Raw genomic sequence first — 15,823 nt, forward strand, 5'->3', positions numbered from 1 at the left:
TGCAGGAATGAGTCATAGCTGAAAGAAGATAATAGTTGGGAACTTAACATCCAAGGATACACCTTGCATTGATAGGAAAAGCAGGTAGAGGGGGCGGGGTGTCTTTGTTGGTAAAAAAGATGAAATAAAATCCTTAGAAAGAGGTAAAATCTTTGTGGGTAGAGTTAAGAAACTGCAAGTGTAAAAAGACCATGATGGGAATTATATACAGGGCCCTGAAAAGGGGCCAGTGTTTTGGGTATAACTTTCAATGGGAAATAGAAATGGCATGTAATAAAAGCAATGTTATGATTGTAATGTGGATATCAATATGCAGGTATTTTGGGAAAATCAGGTTGGTACTGTATCCCAAGAGAGGGAATTTGTAGAATACCTATAAAATGGTTTCTTAGAGAAACTTGTAGTTAAGCCCACTAGGGCAAAGGAAGTGCTGGATTATGCCATGAACCAGATTTGATTAGGGAACTTAAGATAAAGGACCCCTTGGGAGGTAGTGTTCATAATAGAATAGACTTCACCCTGCAGCTTAAGAGGAAGAAGATAAAGTCAGATGTATCAGCCATTCTACAAGCTATTAGACATTTAAATTCACATGTCTGTACATTGTGACGGAGTCATAATGCAAAGATTTTTACTCCCTCGCATTGGGTGATGGATATAAAATTTAAAGAAAGAAAGAAAGAAAGAAATACAGAGGCATGAAGGAGGAGCTGTGGCAAAGCTGGTTGGAAGGGGACACCATCAGGGATGTCAGCAGGACAGCAAAGGCTGGAGTTTTGGAGGGCAATTCAGAAGGTGCAAGTTAGATACATTCCAAAGATGAAGATGTATTCTAAAGGCAGGATGAGGCAACCGTGGCTGACAAGGGTAGTCAAAGACAGCATAAAAGCAAAAGAGAAGGCATATAATATCGTAAAAATAGTGGGAAGTTAGAGGATTGGGAAGCTTTTAAAAAGCAACAGAAGGCAACTTAAAAAACCATAGGGAGAGAAAAGATGAAGTATGAAATTAAGTGAGCCAAAAACATCAAAGAGGATGCCAAAAGTTTCTTTAAGATATACAAAGAGTAAAAGAGAGTTTAGAGTGGATATTGGACTACTCGAAAATGACATTGGAGATATAGTAATACGGGACAAAGAAATGGCGATGAACTTAATAAGTATTTCGTTCGGTCTTCACTGTGGAAGACAATAGCAGTTTTCCAGAAATTCAAGAGTGTCAGGGGCAGAAGTGAGTTATAGTTGTCATTATTAGGGAAAAGATTCTTGGGAAGTGGAAGGTCTGAAGATGGATAAGTCACCTGAGCCAGATGGACTGTATCCCAGGGTTCCGAAAGAAGTAGCTAAAGTGATTGTGGAGGCATTAGTAATAATCCTTCAAGAATCACTTTACTCTGGAATGGTTGCAGAAGCTGGAAAATTGGAAATGTGTTACTCCACACTTTAAGAAGTGAGGGAGGCAGAAAAAAAAGGAAATTATAGGCCAGTTAGTCTAACTTCAGTGATTGGGAAGTTGCTGGAGTCCATTATTCAGGATGACGTTTCAGGGAACTTGGAAGCACATGATCAATTAAGCTAAAATCATCATGGTTTTCTAAAGGGTAAATTTTGCCTGATGAATCTGTTGGAATTCTCTGAGTAAATAACAGGCAGGATAGACAAAGTAGAGTCAATGGATATTGTTTATTTGAATTTTCAGAAGGCCTTTGCCAAGGTGCTGCACATGTGGCTGCTTAGCAAGATAAGAGCCGATGGTATTACAGGAAGGATATTAGCATGGATTGAAAATTGATTGATTGGCAGGAGGCAAAGAGTCAAAGTAAAGGGGACCTATTCAGGTTGGATTTTGGTGACGTGATGCTCCATAGAGGTTGGTATTGGGGCCATTTCTGTTCATGTTATATGCAATGCTTTGGATGACAGAATTGGCGGCTTTGTGGCCATTTGTAGATGATACAAAGAAAGATGGAGGGGGCACATAGTGTTGAGGAAACAGGTAGGCTGTAGAAAGCCAGAATGGGAGAATGGGCAATGAAGTGACAGATGGAATATAGTGTAGGGAAATAACTGGTCTGCACTTTGGTAGAAGGAATAAATGTGTAGAAAATGTGTAGACAGCTTGACTAATCTGTTGGAGTTTTTCGAGGATGTAACCAGGAAGTTAGACGGGGGAGATCCAGTGGATGTAGTGTACCTCGATTTTCAGAAGGCATTTGATAAGGTCCCACATAGGAGATTGGTGGGTAAAATCAAAGCTCAGGGCATCGGGGGGAAGACATTGACATGGATAGAAAACTGGTTGGCAGATAGAAAGCAAAGGGTAGCGGTGAATGGGTGTTTCTCGGAATGGCAGGTGGTGACTAGTGGGGTGCCACAGGGCTCGGTATTGGGACCACAGCTGTTTACAATTTACGTCAACGATTTGGATGAAGGCATTGAAAATAACATCAGCAAATTTGCTGATGATACTAAGCTGGGTGGCAGGGTGACATGTGATGAGGATGTTAGGAGAATTCAGGGTGACTTGGATAGGCTGGGTGAGTGGGCAGATACTTGGCAGATGACGTTTAATGTGAATAAGTGTGAGGGGAATCAAGGGATATGGGGACAAGGCAGGAACCGGGTATTGATAGTAGTTGATCAGCCATGATCTCAAAATGGCGGTGCAGGCTCGAAGGGCCGAATGGTCTACTTCTGCACCTATTGTCTATAATATTTTCTAAATGGGGAGAAAATACAAAAATCTGAGGTGCAAAGGGACTTGGGAGTCCTTGTGCTGGATTCCCTAAAGGTTAATTTGCAGGTTGAGTCAGTGGTGAGGAAGGCAAATGCAATGTTAGCATTCATTTTAAGAAGACTAGAATATAAGAGCAGGGATGTAATGCTGAGGCTTTATAAGACATTAGTCAGACTGCTCATGGAGTATTATGAGCAGTTTAGTGTCCGTTATCAAAGAAAAGATATCCTGGCATTGCAGAGGGTCCAGAGGAGGTTCACAAGAACATTCCAGGAGTGTAAGTGTTAACGTATGAGGAGTATCTGATAGCTTTGGGCCTTACTCACTGGAATTCAGAAGAATGAGGGGGAATCTCATTGAAATCTATCGATTGTTGAAGGACCTCATTAGAGTGAATGTGGAGAGGATGTTTCCTATAGTGGTGGAATCTTGGACCGGGGGCACAGCCTCAGAATAAAGGGCCGTCCACTGAGAACAGGGATGAGAACGAATTTCTTCAGCCAGAGTGTGGCGTATCTGTGGAATTCATTGCTACCGATGGCTGTGGAGGCCAAGTTATTGAGTATATGTAAAGTGGAGGCTGATAGGTACTTGCTTAGATAGGGTATCAAAGATTACGGGGAGAAGGCAGGAGAATTGAGTTGAGAAAGATAATAAATCAGCCATGGTGGAATGGCAGAGCAGACTTGATGGGTCATATGGACTAATTCTGCTTCTATGTCTTATGGTCTTATGATTTATTTAGCCACAATGCCAAATCTGTCTGCCCTCTAGACCAAAAAAAATGAGTAGAAAGTCAATTGGTGCACAAGCAAATGTTTCCTCCAACTAACACACACCAAATGCTGGTGGAACACAGCAGGCCAGGCAGCATCTATAGGGAGAAGCATTGTCGACATTTTGGGCTGAGACCCTCCATCAGAATGAAAGGTCTCGGCCCGAAACGTCAACAGTGCTTCTCTCTATAGATGCTGTCTGGCCTGCTGTGTTCCACCAGCATTTTGTGTGTGTTGCTTGAATTTCCAGCATCTGCAGATTTCCTCGTGTTTCATCTAACTGACTGTTGATGTTGTATAAGACATTGGTGAGGCATAATTTGGAGTATTGGAGTACAGAGAAAATCTACAAGGATGCTTCAGGGCTTGAGGACCTAAGTTATATAAAGGTTGAATAATTTAGGGTTTTATTCCCTAGAGCATAGGAGAATGAAGAGAGATTGGTACAGAGGTATACAAAATTATGAGGGATATAAATAGGGTAAATGCAAGCAGACTTTTCCACTGAGATTGGGTGAGACTAGAAGAATATATCATGGGTTAAGGATGAAAGGTAAAACATTAAAGCGAACCACGAAGGAATTTCTTCACTCAGAGTGTGCTGCGAATGTGGAACTAGCTGCCAGTGGAAATGATGGATGCGGGTTCAATTTCAACATTTAAGTGAAATTTGAATACGTTCTTGGATAGGAGAGGTATGGAGGCCTATGGTCTGAGTTCAGGTCGATGGGACTAGTCAGATTAATATTTTGCAAGGAGTAGATAGGCTGAAGGGTCTATTTCTGTGTTGTAGTGTTCTCTGTACCGTACTTCTTGTCTGGGACAAAACGTCAAAATATCTAAAAAGTAAACACAGTGAAAGTAAAATTAGAGAAGAATTGACAATTTTGCACCAAAGGAGCATTTCCTACTTGTGGGAGCAGATGTTTAACTTACTTAATGTTATAGGATAATGCAGCTGACATATCATTGGATATTCCAACATGTGGAAACTTTGTAAGGGATTTGATCCATACCAATGCTTTTATTTGTCATCCACAAGCTGTTTTAAAGTTCTTTCCATAATTGTTATATTTTCTACATAAAACCTAGTAACAAATTTTATTTTCTAGACTCTTAAATAACCACAAACCTCACCCATCGAAAATGTTTTCTGATCCAAACCATTGAGACCTTGCCTTTGTATTTGATTTTTTTATAAGGAGTAACAGACTTAGGGTAAAGATTTCATTTGGCCATTTGATTAACCATTTTAGACTGCTTATGATGAATAACAAACAGATGTGAAATTTAATCCAGAATCATTAACCAGTCTACAATGTTGTTCAAGTTCTTTCATACAAATTTCTAGTGCCCACACAGCTTTTAATACTTTGTAGAGACAGAGCACAGAAAATCTGGAAATAGGTAATGTTTCTATTATTCAATGATATAGAAAGTTTACGCTTTGAAGTCCAGTGCAGATGCCACTCCACCACCAGCCAGCACACAAGTGGATTAAATGCAATTACATTCTCAATCAAATGATAAAATTAACACAAGTGATAAAATGGATACAGTGTAGTAGATTGCTAAACTGGGCTCCACGATAGCATAGTGGTTAATTCATGGTTGTTACAGCTTGTCAGAGTTTAGTTCCGGTACCGTTCTGTATGGAGTCTCTGTAGGTCCTTGCTGTGGTATGTGTAGGTTTACCCCAGTGCTCCGGTTTCCTCCTACAGCTCAATGGCGTACTGGGTAGGTTAATTGGTCATTGTGAAAAGATAGTCCCATGATTAGCTTAGGGTTAATTAGGTTTGTCAGGGGCCGTTGGGGCCATGTGGCTCAAAAGGATGGAAAGGCCTACTCTTCACTGTATCTTTAAATTTAAAAAATTAGTCAATTAGTTAATTGGTTTATCATTGTCACATGCCATGCAGCATTATTTGATGACCCTATGCACCGAGGTCCAGTGAGAAATTTGCCTTCCGTACAGTACACACAGATGAATTCATTACAGGCATCCATTGAAGTAGTAGTACAAGAGAAAACAGGGACGTGCCTGTCCTAACATGTGAAGCCAACTCTGACAGATTGGGCGGAAGGCGGTTCTGCAATACCTCATAGAGAGCAAAGGGCATAACAAGGCAGAGAAGAAGTCATGGTCATCCACTGAAACCAAAGAAGACGTCCGTTTATGATGACGATGGGTACCACTGAACCCCGACTTCTGTGGTTGAGAGAGTGGAACTGCTTCAGTGCAATGGCTCTTCAGTCTTAAAACTGATGCAAAGTTCAAAGTTCAAAGTAAAATTTATTATCAGGGTACATACATGTCACCACATACAACCCTGAGATTCTTTTTCTGCAGGCATATTTAGCAAATCTATAGAACTCTAACTGTAAACAGGATCAATGGACAACAAACTGTGCAAATGCAGGTATAAATCAATAGCAATAAATAACGAGCATGAAATAACAAAATAAAGGAGTCCTTAACTGAGTGTAGTTGTTCCCTTTTGTTCAAAAGCCTGAGGGTTGAGGGGTAGTAACTATTCTTGAGCCTGGTGGTGTGAGTCCTGAGGCACTTGTACCTTCTACCTGATGGCAGCAGTGAGAAAAAAGCATGGCCTGGGTGGTGAGGATCTCTGATGATTATTGTTGCTTTTCTACAGCAACATTTTATGTAGATATTCTCAATGGTTGGAAGGGTTTTACCCATGATGTACTGGGCCGAATCCACTACCTTTGGTAGGATTTTCCACTCAAAGGCATTGAAGTTCCCATACCAGGCCATAACGCAGCCAGTCAGCACACTTTCCGCCACACATCTATAGAAATTTGTCAAGGTTTTTGATGTCATGCTGAATCTCTACAGACTCCTGAGGAAGTAAAGGTCCTGTTGTGCTTTCTTCACAATTATGTCCAGGACAGGTCTTCTGAGACAGTGATACCCAGGAATCTAAAGTTACTGACCTCCTTGCATTGATACTGGAATATAAACTTACAATGTTGGATACAATGCCAGGAGACCAGTAAAGGAAAAGAGTAACAGAGTGCAGAATAAAGTGTAACAGTTAGAATAAAAGTGCAGTGCAGGTAGACAATAATAAAGAATATTGTGTTCAAAAGACCAATTATCATACGAGGGAAATGTATATATCTTAAATAGTTATATTGTCTTATTTTTACGGTTACATTAGATCTGTTTCATATTTGGTGGAACACTGATAATATGGGTGATGTACATTTATTTGGGTGGCAGGGTGGAGATGCAAAAGGAGGTGCAAGGAGCTCTTTCACTCTGCCAGACTGCAGGTCACCCTTGGGCAAGGTGTAGCACCTACTTAGACCCCCGAATAGGGTCACATGAAGCCATGGGAGCAGGTGGTGGATGGTTGTGAGCAGCTGCTGCATATCACAAGACCTGGTTATGCGACCCACTGACGCCAGGCAGACAATCTCTGAAGAGCATTGATAATGGCTGGAGTTACGCATCTGGTAAAGTCACTGCCCAGAAGAAGGCAATGGAAGAGCACTTTTGTAGCACTTACGGTCATTGAAAGACCATAATCACCCATGTCATACGACATGGCACATAACTTTATATTATAGTGTTAACTGTTTGGATATATTAGATTCTATTTAAATTCCATTATAATTTGGTTTGTCTTCATTGTCGTACAACAGAATAGTACATGCTGATATTCCTAAAATGTTAATTTTCTTCAAAGATTTATATTGTGCTTACATGATTTGAATATTTGATACATTTTCATAAGACCTGTAAAAAGAATCGAGGATGGCTGTACAAATCAATACATATCCCTTAGCGCATACGTCATGCAATTTGTTTTTTGGGGGGTCAGCAGTACAGTGCAATACATAAAATTACTACAATACTTTGCAAAATTCTGAGACTTCGCAAGAGTTGCCATATATTCTGGCGCCAACATAGCGTTGCCCATAATGCTCGGCAGAACAACACAGAGCACAACAGCCAACAGAACAACAAGGGCAAAATAAGGCCCTTGCACCTTCTCTATCACCCACCCCCATGGATAGTCTTTCAACTTCAGGACAGGCCAACAGTCTCCAGCCTCCAAGCACTGGGCATCGGGCTTTGCCTTCAGACTTCCAAACAACCTTTGGGCTCTTGTCTTTTGTAGGGCCGAACAACTTAACTTAACATTACCCTGGTGAAGAATAGTCCATTTTAGTTGTCCACACAGTAAATACTTAGAGAATTAAAGTGATAATCATAAATGCTGAAACAAATATTATATCCTTTTGCTTACTTTCAGTGTTGAGTTAAGAGTATATTCTACTTTTGTTATGATTGAGAACAGTGACAATCTCCCAGCCTAACTTGGCAGCACTCTGCAAGACCAGATTGGTCTCTTCTCTCTGAAAACTGCACCCCACTTGATGTTGTTTCTGTTTTTCACACCATTTGCTGTAAACTCTCAAGACTGTTGTGCATGAAAATCCCAGGAGATCAGCAATTTCTGCGATACTCAAACCACCCTGTCTGGCACCAATGGCCAAAGTCACGTCAATCACTTCTTACTCATTCTGATGTTTGGTCTGAATAACAACTGAACCTCTTGACCATGTCTGCATGCTTTTATGCATTGAGTTGCTGCTGCTTGAATGGCTGATTAGATATTTGTATTCATGAGCAGGTGTATAGGTGTAACTAATAACATGTCCAATGAGTGTATTTTACCAGCTCTGTCATCAGTAGTTTTCCTCTCAGTGCCCAGCATTTTGTGCTGTAGACTACAGAACACTATACTGAACTAAACTATTTCAATTAACCAACTTCTCCCAGTTTGATTTAGGGTTAGCCACCTGTAGCAATAACTCTGTTTCTGCCTCCTCAGATGCTGCCTGGCTTATTGGGTTTTTCCAATATTCGCTTTAATTCCAGATTCATGGCATCTGCTGCTTCCCAGCATGGTCTTTTGCTTCCTTCCTCTCCTGAACTGCTCTCCTTCACTTACTAACTACATGGTTCTGAAACCATATGAAAACAAAGATGTAATTCTAAGGCTTTATAAGGCACTGGCAAGACCGTGTTTGAGCAGTTTTGGGCCCCTTATCTAAGAAAGGATGTGTTGACATTGGTGAGGGTTTAGAGGAGGTTGAGGAGAATGAAAGGCTTATCATGTGAGGAGTGATTGATGGCTCTGTGCCTTTACTCGCTGGAATTCAGAAAAATGAGGGGGGAGGGGGTCTCATTGAAACCTACCAAATGTTGAAAGGTCCAAATAGAGTGATGTGGAGAGGATGCTTCCTATGGTGGGGGGAGTCTAGAACCGAAGGGCACAGCCTCAGAATAAAAAGGATGTCCATTTAGAATGGAGATGAGGAGGAATTAGAGGGTGTGAATCTGTGGAATTGTTGCCACAAATGGCTGTGGACTTCATGTCATTGGATGTACTTCAGGCAGAGTTTGATAGGTTCTTGATTAGGTAGAAAACAGAAGGTTATGGGGAGAAGGCAGGGAATGGTGTTGAAACAGAAATGGATCAGCCATGATGAAATAGCTGAATGGCCTGATGGGCTGAATGGCCTAATTCTGCTCCTATGGCTTATGGACAATGTTGGTGTTCATTCCAAGTCATGCAGCATCTATGCAGAGAAATAAACAGTCAACTGATGAAGTCCCTTCATCAGGACTGAAAAGGAAGGTTGAAGATGCCAGACTAGAAGGTGGGTGGAAGGGATCCCTTTCTAGAGATGCTGCCTGACCTGTTGATCTTGTGTGCATTGCTCTGGATTTCCAGCCTCTGCAGAATCTCTCGTGTTTATCAACAGACTAGATAGTTTAGCCTCAGTGATTGGGGAAAATTCCAGAAATAATAAACAGAGTCCGATTAAACAGCCGCTTCAACACAGGGACTGGGGAAGAAAAGGAATCATGGATTTATTAAGGCTGATTGATGCTTAATTAACTTGGTAGGGTTCTATGATGAGGTAGGAGAGAGACTCACTGAAGAGGTATATATAATGGTGTTTGATGAAGTTCCACACAAATGGCTTGTATCAACACTGAAGCCCATGGAATATAGTGAGTTAAAACAACATGGTTATAAAATTGGACAGGTAACAGGAAAAAGAGAGGTTATTTTCATACTGGAAAGAGAGTATTCTGAAGAGTTCCCCAGGGTTCAGTACTCGGACCACTACTTCTTTTAATATATCTTAATATGACTTGGAGTTGGGTTACAGAGCACAAGTTCTAAACTTGCAGATGACAGAAATCTTGGCGGTGTGGTGAACTGTGGAATGGGATGCAATAGGCATCAAGGACGGTCTGACAGAATGGACAGAGAGCTGGCAGATGAAATTTAGGTCGATCCAGCAGCATACTGCACTTTGGTAAGGATAATGAGAAGAGGCGATATAAACTAGGGAACACAATTCTAAAAGGGGCTACAGAAACAGAGAGATCTGGGAATAGAAATTTGGGAAAAGTTTATTGAAAGTGGCAGCGTAGGTTATGAGAGTGGTTATTCATGTATACAAGGTTTGGACTTCATAAATAAAAGCATAGAGAGCAAGAACAAGAACAGCCATTGAGTACAGGAGTTAGGAAGTTATGATGCAGTTATATAAGGCATTGGTGAAGCCACACTTGGGATATAGTGTACCGTTTTGGTCACCCTATAATAAGAAAGATGTTATTAAACTAGATAGAGGAGAACAGATTTACCAGGATGTTGCCTGGGCTCAAGGGTCTAAGCTACAAAGAGAGGCTGCATAGATTAAGACTTTATTCTTTGGAGGGTGAACTGGTAGAAGCAGACATTTAATTGCAACTTTATTAGATACATCTGCACACCTGCTTGTTAATGCAAATATCTAATCAGCCAGTCATATAGCAGCAACTCAATGCATAAAAGCATGCAGACATGGTCAAATGGTTCAGTTGTTGTTCAGACCAAACATCAGAATGGGGAAGAAAGGTGATCTAAGTGACTTTGACTGTGAAATGATTGTTGGTGCCAGTCTGGTTTGATATCTCAGACAATAGTCTCTATAGCTTACAAAGAATGGTGGAAAGAACAGAAAAAAGATCTATTGAGTAGCAGTTCTGTGGGTGAAAATGCCTTGTCAATGAGAGAGGTCAGAGGAGAATGGCCAGACTAGTTCAAGCTGACAGGAGGGTAACAGTAACTCAAATAACCATGTGTTACAACAGTGGTGTGCAGAAGAGCATCTCTGAATGCACAACACATCGAACCATGAAGAGGATGGACTGCAGCAGCAGAAGGCCGCACCAGGTTTCACTCTTGTACCTAATAAAGTGGCCACTGAGTGTATAATGAAACAAAACGATATTGAGCCAGAAAATCCAGCTTCTCTGTGCGATGAGATTTGTGTGCTTGCCATTGAATGTTATTGCAAAGACAATCTGCATTCTCTGCTCAAAATCCAAGCCACAATTCCCAGCCTGCACCTGGGCTTCCAATTCCATGATTGACACTCGGCCTGGACATGTGCTTGACGTGTCTCCCTGTATGATATAGCATTGACAATAATCAGCCCTAGGATGAGTTTATTTCCTCAACAGTTCTGCTAGAACTTAAGCTGTATTGTGTGCCAAAACAATCCTTCGTATGGTATACATTCCAATAGCTTGTGATTCATTTCTGTTGACAATCTGCCCTTAAAATTAACTTTCATTTAATTTCTTTTATTGATCCTCCATTAAACAATGACACACTGGCAGACCCTGCAAGTTGCAAGTTCAATAGACGTTGAGAAGTTTGCAAACTTTACAGAAGCAAGTCGTCTAATTGCAGCTGTTTAGCTAATTTCCAATAGTCAGCAACTGTTTCCACTTGTAGAAACAGCAATAGTCCAAGCTCTGAGAATGCAGCCTCCAACTGTTTATTCACAAATTATGTGATAAAGTCAGAGCAGGAAGCCGACTCCCTGATTGATCACAAGAGTGGAGAGAAAACTTCAGCCTCAACAATATCTTTAGGGCACCCACAGTTATGTAGTAGTTAGCACAACCCTATTACAGCTCGGGGCATCAGAGTCCAGAGTGGATTTCCGGCACCGTCTGCATGGAGTTTGCACGTCCTTCTCGTGAATGTGTGAGTTTCCTCCAGGTGCTCCAGCTTCTTTCCCCACATACCCATTTGTAGGTTAATTGGTCATTGTAAATTGTTCTGAGTTTAGTCCAGGTTTAAAGAGGTGGGTTGCTGGGCAGCGTGGCCTGTTGGTCTGGAAGGGCCAATTCTGCACTGTATATATAAATAGATAAATAATATCTCCGGTTCCAAAATGATCTGAAGATAACATTCATGATTGCAAATTGTAATAAACCCCCAAAATCAAATGAATTCTTTGAGGTTGACAAAATCCAGTTTCTTTTTGTAAAATAATGAAATATAGAGAGCTTTGCTTGTTACTCTGGATTTCCAGCATCTACAGAATCTCTGTGTTTATGAGGTTTCTAGCTGACTCCGTGATCAACAACAACAGTTGGGAGACAAGCCAGCCTTAACAATATCTTAGTTCATGGTTATAAATCGTAATAAAGCCCAAAATCAGATAAATTCTTTGGGATTAGCAGAATATAATTATTCAGTTGCGTTTTGTAAACTAATTAAACCTTACTTTGGCATGTTTCTGCCTGCCAGATTACCAGACTATGACTGGTTGTTGCAACCAAATAACAAAGAGATGGAAGAAATCCATCATTAGAGATCCCCACCAGCCAGGCCATGCTCTCGTCTCACTGCTGCCATCAGGTAGAAGGTACAAGAGCCTCAGGACTCACACCACCAGGTTCAAGAACAGTTACTATCCCTTAACCATCATATAAAAGGGGATAACTTCACTCACTTGCCCCATCATTGAAATACTTGAAATCAGTGATCTCATTTTAAGAACTCTTTATCTCATTTTCTCATGATCTCAATATTGATTGCTATTTATTTGCATTTGCACTATTTGTTGTCTTCTGCACTCTGGTTGATCTTTCATTGATCCTGTTATAGCTATTATTCTATAGATTTGCTGAGTATGCCCACAAGAAGTGAAAGACAGGGTTGTATATGATAACATATGTGTACTTAGTAGCTGGCCAGTGGTGTAGTGGCATCTGCACCAGACCTTGAGGTGAGTGGGTCCCAGGTTCGAATCCCCCTGGCTCCTTGCACGCTTTCCATCCGTGCTGGGTTGAGTGTCAAGCGTGTAACTTGTAACCTCGTAAAAAACTGACAAATGCTAAAGAAGTGGCAAGGTTGCCACCTAAAGTGCCACAAGGTGTGGAGAAAAACAGCAATAACAACATTTACTTTGAGACTAAAACTTACTTCTAAAATGTGGAAACGGGGAAAAAGGAAGGTTAAATAAATTAAGTGGAGGAAGGGAAAGAAACTTATTCTGAAAATAGAAGAGAATAAATGGCAAACTTTGCCCTTGAATAAAATCTGGTTGTATTATAATCGCACTGGGCCTGAAATCCAGCTGAGGCCCCCTTTCTGTTACAGTAAATAAGGCTTTTCTTCGAGCCTTAATTAAGTGCAGATGCAAATAAGGAAAAAGAATATTGAACAATTTAGAAAAGCAGGCATCATCTACAGGAGGGAAAGAACATATATAAAGAAGGGAAAAATTTGGAAGGAAGTTGACTAGAAACATATTCAAACCAGCAGACCAGAAATATACAAATTCATTTAAAACTACCATTATGTAGACCCTGTGTCACTTCAGGTGGGATTTCAATGCAATAGTCTTATGCAATGTTTGACATGTTTAATATTCCTAAGCTCCATGTGGCCCATATGACCCTGTTGCAACCGTTTTCCTTTAAAGGTATGAATAAGAAGATTTTTTAGAGCAATTTTCTGCATCTAATCATCAGTATGCATTTTGCTTTAAAGGAGAAAGGAGTTTGAAACTATTAACTCTTTAAACACTTGCTACAATATCGTGCCATGGCCTGGACACAAAGTTCAAAGTTCAAATTTATGATCAAAATAAGTATATTGGAGTGGTCAGAGATCAATTCTGGTGTAGTCTGTGTTAAACAGTCCCAACTGGGATCTTTTGTTGTTTCTTTGTGGGTAAATTCTGACATGTTGGGATTTGAACATGTTGCACAGTAGTTGATGCTTGCATTATTGTAGGGTATTAGAACCAGAGAGCATCTAGTCTGTGCTGAATGATTTTTCTGGCTAGTCCTATTGACCTGCATCTGGACCATCACCCTCCATACACCTTTCAACCATGTACTTATCCAAATGTCTCTTAAATGAGTAAATTGAGCCCCCATCCTCTACCTACGCGACATATCATTCCACACTCTCACCATGCTCTGAGTGATGAAGCTTCGCCGCATGTTCCCTTCAAACATTTCACCTTTCACTCTTAATCCATGACCTCTAATTCTAGTGTCACTCAACCTCAGTGGAAGAAAAGCCTGCTTACACTATCCATCCAGGATATGCCCTCTTCTCATCAAGGAGAGGTTGGGGCCAGCACACTATTGTGGCTGAGTATCTGGAGGATGAATGTGTCGATGGCTCTGATCTTGTTCTTCCTATTCAGCTGGCTTTTTAGTACCTGTCTCACTCTTTGGAGGTACTCAGGTATTTCAGCCTTCCTTGTGACCTCATTGTGCCTGCAGGATCCCCAGGTATCTGTAGCTGTCCTGTACATCTGGGATGTGGCCTTTAGGTGGGAACTCCTTCAGTCTTATGAGTTTGCCTCTTTTCACTACCATCTGGCTGCACTTTTCCAGTCCAAATGACAGCCTGATGTCTCTGCTGTACACCCTCTTCAGGTGGATTAGTGAGTCAATGTCTCTTTCATCTCTAACATGTGTCATGGTCCGGTCTGAAGTCCGCATTCCGGTTCACGGTCCGGTCCGCGGGCTTTGGACTCCGGGTCCTCCGGCTGTCCCTTGTTTCGGTTGGACTTAACCATAAGCACCTGATGCTCATCCTGGGGCTGGGAATTTAAGTGGCCCTGGGATTGAGTGTGGTTGGGGGGATTGTTTTGTCAAGCTTCCCTGGGAGTTGGTGGAAGGCTCGAATAGCCACTTGCCATCTTTAGGCTGTGTTGGAGAACCATTGCTTCTGGGAGCCTTGCTGTCAGTAGTTGGAGCTGTCATTGCGGTATGGATTTGGACATTTCCTGGGCCGGCTGGGTGGCCGTCAGCCACTCCGAGCTAGGTAGGGATCCGGTTGTTTCCGTAGCCAGCCAAGGCTGCCGGCCGTAACGGCTACTCGGAGCAGCCCCGATGCAGAGATGGAACTGTCTGTCATCCTTCGGTGTTTGTCTCTTCCTGTCCTCACCTCCGTGGGGTAGGTCAGGCTGTCCTGCCATTGTCCTGTGGGATAATCTGTCTTGTCTTGTCTTTTCCTTTGTCGGGTAAGTCAGGCCATTCTGCCGTTACCTGACGGATGGTCCTGCCCCACCTTGGTTTGAAGTGAAAGTTGAGTCCCGGCTTGTTGAAGGATAAGCCCTGGCCCTATGTCTATGCACTACCTAGTCTCATGTTAGTGTCTTGTTAAAGAGGAGTCCCGGCTTGTCAAAGGAGAAGTCCTGGCTCTGTGTTGATGTACAGTTCCTAGTCTGCCTCCAAGCTCCAGCCTCTGAGTTATGCAAGCCTCGAGCTCCAAGAACCCAAGCCTCTAGCCTCGAGCTCCAAGAACCCAAGCCTCGAGCCTCGAGCTCCAAGAACCCAAGCTTCTAGCCTCGAGCTCCAAGAACCCCAGCCTCTAGCCTCGAGCTCCAAGAACCCAAGCCTCTAGCCTCGAGCTCCAAGAACCCCAGCCTCTAGCCTCGAGCTCCAAGAACCCCAGCCTCTAGCCTCGAGCTCCAAGAACCCAAGCCTCTAGCCTCGAGCTCCAAGAACCCCAGCCTCTAGCCTCGAGCTCCAAGAACCCCAGCCTCTAGCCTCGAGCTCTAAGAACCCAAGCCTCTAGCCTCGAGCTCTAAGAACCCAAGCCTCTAGCCTTGAGCTCCAAGAACCCCAGCCTCTAGCCTCGAGCTCCAAGAACCCAAGCCTCTAGCCTCGAGCTCCAAGAACCCCAGCCTCTAGCCTCGAGCTCCAAGAACCCAAGCCTCTAGCCTCGAGCTCCAAGAACCCCAGCCTCGAGCCTCGAGCTCCAAGAACCCCAGCCTCGAGCTCCAAGAACCCCAGCCTCGAGCCTCGAGCTCCAAGAACCCCAGCCTCTAGCCTCGAGCTCCAAGAACCCCAGCCTCTAGCCTCGAGCTCCAAGAACCCAAGCCTCTAGCCTCGAGCTCCAAGAACCCCAGCCTCTAGCCTCGAGCTCCAAGAACCCCAGCCTCGAGCC

The sequence above is a fragment of the Hemitrygon akajei genome, chromosome 26 (genome assembly GCF_048418815.1).
Source record: "Hemitrygon akajei chromosome 26, sHemAka1.3, whole genome shotgun sequence".
Taxonomy (NCBI): domain Eukaryota; kingdom Metazoa; phylum Chordata; class Chondrichthyes; order Myliobatiformes; family Dasyatidae; genus Hemitrygon; species Hemitrygon akajei.